Raw genomic sequence first — 7,038 nt, 5'->3', positions numbered from 1 at the left:
GCAGAAGCCTCCAAAAGGTTTCAGAATTCCAAAATAGTTTCATTGAAAGATTCATTGCAAAAGGCTAATGAAAAATTGAAAACATAAGAGGTACCTAAAACAAGACTGTAAAACTGGCTAACTCCTACTGCTCCCCTCTTCCCTCCTTCAAGTACTCATTCTACTAATCCTCTGTCTGAATTGTTTTTCCACTCTGAAGGTACTACACAACCATAATCTAAAGTCTACCAAGTTAATGGCCTTGCAGATACCCTCATATCTACCTTCACAGGAGGGCCCCCATATGGGCTCCTCCCAGAGTTTATGAAACTGAGGGACATTCTGGTAAATGGCTATGTTATTCCCTGAAACAGCTAAAGGGAAACTCTGGTACATATCAGAGCCTACAGAGGGGATCCTGGGAAAACTGGCAGAAGGCAGCCAAGGGTGAAAATTCTTACATTAGTTCCTCTGGATCTCTTGTATAGTGTCCAGTCTAAAGAAGACAATAAAATTTCAAGTTATCAGGACTCCTGGGTGGCTCAGTAGGTTAAAGCCTCTGCCTTCAGCTCAGATCATGATCCCAGGGTCCTGGGATCAAGCCCCGTGTCAGGCTCTCTGCTCAGCAGGGAGCCTGTTTCCCTTCCTCTGACTCTGCCTACTTGTGATTTTTGTCTGTCAAATAAATAAAATCTTAAAAAAATTTTTTTTTAAGTTGTCTCTCCCCCTCCAAACCCAGACCCATTGGTTATTGATCTTTTCTCTCCCAGCGATAGCGATTGCCTTATTTTAGATAAAAAGGGCTTTGCTTTTTGCCTGCCTAGGACATGCAGGTTATTGGTTCCTTCTTCTGGCTATCTTTGGAAGTGACTTTGAATCTTGGGAAGTTAGTATCCTTTGCACCCTCTTTGGGAGCCCCTCTTCAACCCAAGGGGAGTTAGTAAGTACTGCCAGAAGTATTTAAAATTACAACCTTGTCCCCAGAAGGAAGGAAGCAAATTGAAGATGATGTACTTGGAGAGGTGGATCAATCCATGTTATTTAAATTACGACCCAATTTTTTGAGAAACTGAGATTTACTGTCCTTATCTTACAAATCTTTTACAATGCAAAAGTCAGCTCTAGCGGCAATTCAAAATTAAACTATTCCTTTTCCCAACTGCAAAACATCTGTTATCTCAAAAGGCATTTAAATTATCAGCCTTAGGAAAGCAAAGTCCTTCTTGGAGGAACTTGCCTTCTTTCTCTATTCCTTGAAGTTATGAATCTTGTCATGCCTTTGAAATAGACAGAGTCCCCAAAGGCCTGAGACAGTGGGGGGAAAAAGCGAAAAAGAGGCCTTTTTTTTTCAAAGATTTTATTTATTTATTTGACACAGAGAGAGAGAGATCACAAGGAGGCAGAGAGGCAGGCAGAGAGAGAGGAGGAAGCAGGCTCCCTGCAGAGCAAAAAACCCCAATGCGGGGCTCGATCCCAGGACCCTGAGATCATGACCTGAGCCGAAGGCAGCGGCTTAATCCACTGAGCCACCCAGGCGCCCCCCAACGAGGCCTTTTTAAAATAAAAACTACTAACAGGGCTCTTGTGCTCAAACTCTAGCACAACCTCCTTAGTTCCAGGGACAAATACAAATCTTAAAAATCTTCTCCACACATATTAAATCGAAAAAGTTTTAGACATCTAGACCAGTAAACCTAACTTACTCCATCTGCCAGAGAAAGTAATTTAGGACCAACTTCTTTTATAAGTAGTGAGTTTTTATAGCATGGCTTTCAGTTTAAAGCCAAAGCAGTAAGGTCTCTGTGTGCATCTATATGCTCATATGTGTCTATCTATGTGTGGTAATGTACCTGAACCAATGCGAGTTGCTCCTTGGTGCGTCAGAAACTGCTCCAGGCTGAACAGCCACATAAAGAAAACTTTCTTGCAGCAGGTAAGGCGATCACAGGGAATAACTTCCAAACTGTGACTCCCCAAGCAAGGGTGGATGGATTCCTTGTATTTGGGTAAGGATGAATATTTAGATGGGAAAGCCTGGTCCTCCTATGCAGAGACCTTAAGGACACCTGCCTATACACACGCCCTATGTTATGCAGATGGGGCTTGTGCTCCTCCTTAGGTGGGGATTTTAGTATTATAATGAGATAAAGGTAGTCACAGGTCAATCCAGAGGTCATTCCAGGGTCCACCTGTGCAGACAGGAGTCAGGGGTTTAGCTCACACTGGTCTGAGTGGCCTGGGCTGGCTGGAGGTAAGTTGCTGTTGCTGGAGGGGTGGTTTTGCTTTCCTTTTACCCTGAGTTAAGGGACAAGCTGGAAAGAAGAGCTTAAGGAAGAATGTGGGAGAAAAGTCTTTGAGTGCAAGCAGGTGCGCAGTAAAGGTCAGGTCTTGGGGTCCAGCTAGTGACGTAACCAAGGAACTAGGGACTGGAGAAAGGATAAATCGGCAGACCTCAAAGAATGGAGACTGCGGGCTGATTTCAAACCAGCCGAGTACTGTAGCTGCCCACGAACAGTTACCAACGTGGAGTCTGTGGAGAGAAACGAAGGCCAGGGTTTGGGTTGCTTGGACTATGCAGTGGAAGCTGATGAGCACACCACTAGCAATTCCCAGCATAGACAACACCAGCAGACTCCACTGGGGGAGATTGCAGACTGGAATTGGAGAAAGGATGAAGCCAACAAAGTCTGGCATGTGGGGGCAGCAGATTTGAATGGGGGAAGGGAATCCTGTGTGGAACTGTGGACTGAACGGGGGTGGGGGAGTGGGGTGGGCGGTAGGTAGGGACTGGTGTTCTGTTGGAGCCTTCTGTCAGTCTAGACCATCCCATAAGCTAGATCAGAAAGCCAATCAGGAGCTCTAGTACAGAGTGAAACTCCAACCAAGAGGGACTCACCAAGGACCCTTGGAAATGGAGAGAAAGACTGTGAACTCAGAGAGGGTTGCAGGCCTATTTCTCCTTTCCCAAATGCTGTTAGAAGTTCGCTTTAGATCCCCATGCTGCCACCTGATCTGTTAGACAAGTCAATTTGAAGATATAATTGGCTTTTTAAATCAGTTCCTGAGTCATGCAGCACCACTATCCTGTAAGTAGAGGGGAGCTCCAAGGGGCTACAGACAAGGAAAGGTTTTTAAAGGCAGGTCAAGGAAGCGAGGAAGTCATAAACAGAAAAAAGAATGATTGCGGGGCGCCTGGGTGGCTCAGTGGATTAAGCTGCTGCCTTCGGCTCAGGTCATGATCTCAGGGTCCTGGGATCGAGCCCCGCATCAGGCTCTCTGCTCCATGGGGAGCCTGCTTCCTCCTCTCTCTCTCTGCCTGCCTCTCTGCCTATTTGTGATCTCTCTCTGTCAAATAAATAAATAAAATCTTTAAAAAAAAAAAAAAAGAATGATTGCAGGTGAGGTCGTCTTCATTTGGGGATAGATGGGTCCTTTAATGTGGATTGGGGGATAGGGAGGGTCCATGTGACAGATGACTTCATTGGTTCTGATCAGACAATTCCTGATCCAGAAAATTACCTGACCAGGTAAGACTACATTTCTGGGAAAGGCTCTAAGAGTCAACTAATACTTTTGGGCATGAAGCCCCAGTTTGGTGACTTGGCCTAAGTGACACCATTTGGGACCTGTGGTTTTCTTTTTAACACTATGGTAGAAGGGGCTGGGGAGAGTTGAATCCTAATAAGAACTCAACCTGCCATTATTGGCTCAGAGGTCCAGAAGATTCTGCCTCAGACATACGGCACTTTAGCACTTTGACTGTTCTGAGTGAAAGACGCTTGAAAGATGGCAGATAAAAGAAAAACACTGACCTTCCTTCTCTTTCTTAAAAGGAGATATTCATTCCTATATGAAAGTTGTCCTCTCTATTCCAGAAGGTAAACACATGCGAGATCAAGAGATCTCTTGAGATCAAGAGAAGTCTATACAAACCATCCTTGTTAAAATAATTTGATCTTGCTTCAGCCTGCCCACGTAGTTGAGTCACTTTTCCACAGTTGCCTCTCTTTGTTCAACCTAATGTAAAAGCAAGTTGGTTTCACAACTTCTTTGGGTCCTCGTACCTTAGGAAGGCTCCCTGGTCATGAAAATCTTCTTTTAAGTAAATATGAATGCTTTTCTCTCATTGGTCTGTCTTGTTGATTTCATTCTCTAAACCTATGAGATGTAGTAAAGGTAACCAACCATTTGCTTCTCCTACAAGTCAAAGAATATGGGTGACATCAAAAAGCTGATAGCCAGGAAGAAAATGACAGCCACAAGGAACTGAATCCTGCCAATAACCTGAATGATGAGCAAGGGAAGGGAGTCTCCTTTAGAGTCTCCAAAGGAAATGCAGCCTTCCTACATGTAGATTTTAGCCCTATGAGATCTCTGTCAGATTTCTAATATACAAACATGTAAGATAATAAATGCATATTGTTATAAGTCACAAAGTTTATGGTAATCTGTTACAGCATTGATAGAAAGCAAATACGGCAGGAAATGCAGTTTTTTTTTTTATTTTATTTATTTGTTTGACAGAGAGAGAGATCACAAGTAGGCAGAGAGGCAGGCAGAGAGAGGGGGAAACAGGCTCCCCGCTGAGCAGAGAGCCCGATGCGGGGCTAGATCCCCGGACCCTGAGACCATGACCTGAGCCGAAGGCAGAGGCTCAACCCACTAAGCCACCCAGGTGCCCCAGGAAATGCAGTTTTATTTCATTGATTGGTTGATTGATTTATAGAAAGTGCACAGGAGTTAGGAGGAGTGGAGGGGCAGAGAGAGGGAGGGAGAGAAAATCCTAAGCAGGTTCCATGTTAGCCCAGAGCCTGTATTAGGGCTCAACCCCAAGGTCCTGAGATCACGACCCTGAGCCGAAATCAAGAGTTGGACACTCACCTGGCTGGGCCACCCAGGCTCCCTATCTTTATTTCACTTAAATCCAAGTGTATTCAATGCTGGATCTTCATCCTACTGCCCTGGCAGGGTATTCAATCCCATACATTACTGACACCCTTTCCCTTATCAGTAACATTTAAGGTCTCAAGGATCTTGTGTGGAAACCTCAGGGAGGCCCCTGGAACTTTTGCCTCATTTGCTACCAGTGAGAAGCCACTGTTCTTGTCTTCTTGGCCTCAAGTATTCTGGTGGTTGCAGCTGGATAGTTACAAGGCTGGAAATGGTTCATTCCCTCAAGGCACGCATGAAGTCATTCCCTTATTCCTCCTATCTGGATGTTGCCTCATCTCCTGGGAGCCATGTGGGAGTGGGGATGGGACTTTGGTTTTTGCTTTTACCAAAAGGGTACTTACCATCCCTAACAACGTGCCCACGCCCCCACCCCATGGCCTGATACTGTGATGTCTCTAATCAGTTTTTACCACTCACTGTCCTGAGGTCAACAACCCAGGTTACCTACTAGGGGCTGGGAGATAAACAATATATAAACTAACATATTAATAGATTATCTTGCAACAGTCTTGCTCTCATGAATCAATAGTATACCTTAAAGGAACTTTTGCTCCCCTTCTTGATGTCTTGGCATTTCTCAGATGTTGGATCACTGATCTCTGTTCTGACTCGAGCCTACCCCAGGATGATGACCTCATATTAAGAAGCAGCTGCTTGGTAGGTGATACATCTCTTTGGGCTTCTCAAGGTCAGGGTTAACAAACCTGGATATTGGGTGAATGTCTTGCTTTCCAGAGGACAGATGACTCTTTTCACCTAACTCTGGCTGCACCCCTGCTACATGGGAGTTTTCTTTGATTCTGGTCAACCTCTGGGAGAACAGATTTATCAGAGAAGCAAGGAGAGAGGAAGAGACCATTTATATGTCTATGGCAATACCCTATGCAAGAAATGATGGGGGCTTAAACAAGGGCAGAAGTAGTAAAAGAGATAATTGACTGGATTTTGGATACTTTGAAGTGTACAGCCAGTAATCTGATTAGTGGGGGTTAAAGGGAAAGTCAAATATAAGTAGGCTGTCAGGACTGATTTACCCTCACACACCTCACAGCTGGGAGGAACTTTAAATGACTTAAGAGAACATTTCATGTCTTGAAACTAGAGAAAAGTGTCTAAAGGTTGTCACATGAGAATTTAGTTTTGGCAGTTAAAGAATTGGTTCTCCATCCTAAATCTGCAGCCAGTATTTCTTTATTTTCGGGTTCACCTCTCTTTCTACAGTCTCTGGATTTTCATTATTTCCCAATTTCAGCCAACCTCTGTGTCAGTTCTTTTTCCCCTCCTCCATCCCTCGCCAGGTAGGTCTGTCATCTTTTTTCTATCTCTTAAGAGTACTCCAAAAGAAATGACAGGTGCTGCTTCCAGCAGAAAAGAATGCAAAATAATTAAAAACAATAGCCGTGGGGCGCCTGGGTGGCTCAGTGGGTTTAGCCTCTGCCTTTGGCTTGGGTAGTGATCTCAGGGTGCTGGGATTGAGCCCTGCATCTGGCTCTCTGCTCCGCGGGGAGTCCACTTCCCCCTCTCTCACCTTCTCTGCCCACTTGTGATCTCTCTCTGTCAAATAAATAAATCAAATCTTAAAAAAAAAACAAACCCCAGAACAATAGCCCTGTATTTTATTCGTCAGCTTGGTTTTTAAGATGGCCGAAAACCCAGTATTGAAATAAGTACTTTGTTTTAAGAACTACAATACTGCTCTATTACTGTTAGTGTTGGACCTTTGTTTTGTGTTTAATCCTTCATGGCTCTGGAATCGAATAATTATGACTGCAAAACTTAGATGAAAAACTGATGAAAACTAATTTTTTGTTTAAATGCTGAACACTGGTAGGAGTCACATACAGTATTAATAAGTGAAAAGCATCAGCGCCCAATTTTGGGCAAGTACAATTTCTGCCTTCATTCTAAGGCGGACCTCACTTTGGCTTTTCACAACGCTGCAGGCTATATTGCTGTCATCCAGGAGCTGCAAATACTGGGGCAAAGTAGTTTTCTTCTTTCCTTTCCATTTCCTTCTTTCTTTCCTCTCTCTCTTTTCCTAAAGTAGTTGTCTTCTTTGTTTCTTCCTTTTTTAAAGTAGTTATCTTTTGATGGCTTCCCCCCGCC

The sequence above is a fragment of the Meles meles genome, chromosome 3, assembly GCF_922984935.1.
Source record: "Meles meles chromosome 3, mMelMel3.1 paternal haplotype, whole genome shotgun sequence".
NCBI lineage: Eukaryota > Metazoa > Chordata > Mammalia > Carnivora > Mustelidae > Meles > Meles meles.
Note: the sequence above shows the minus strand (reverse complement) of the source record.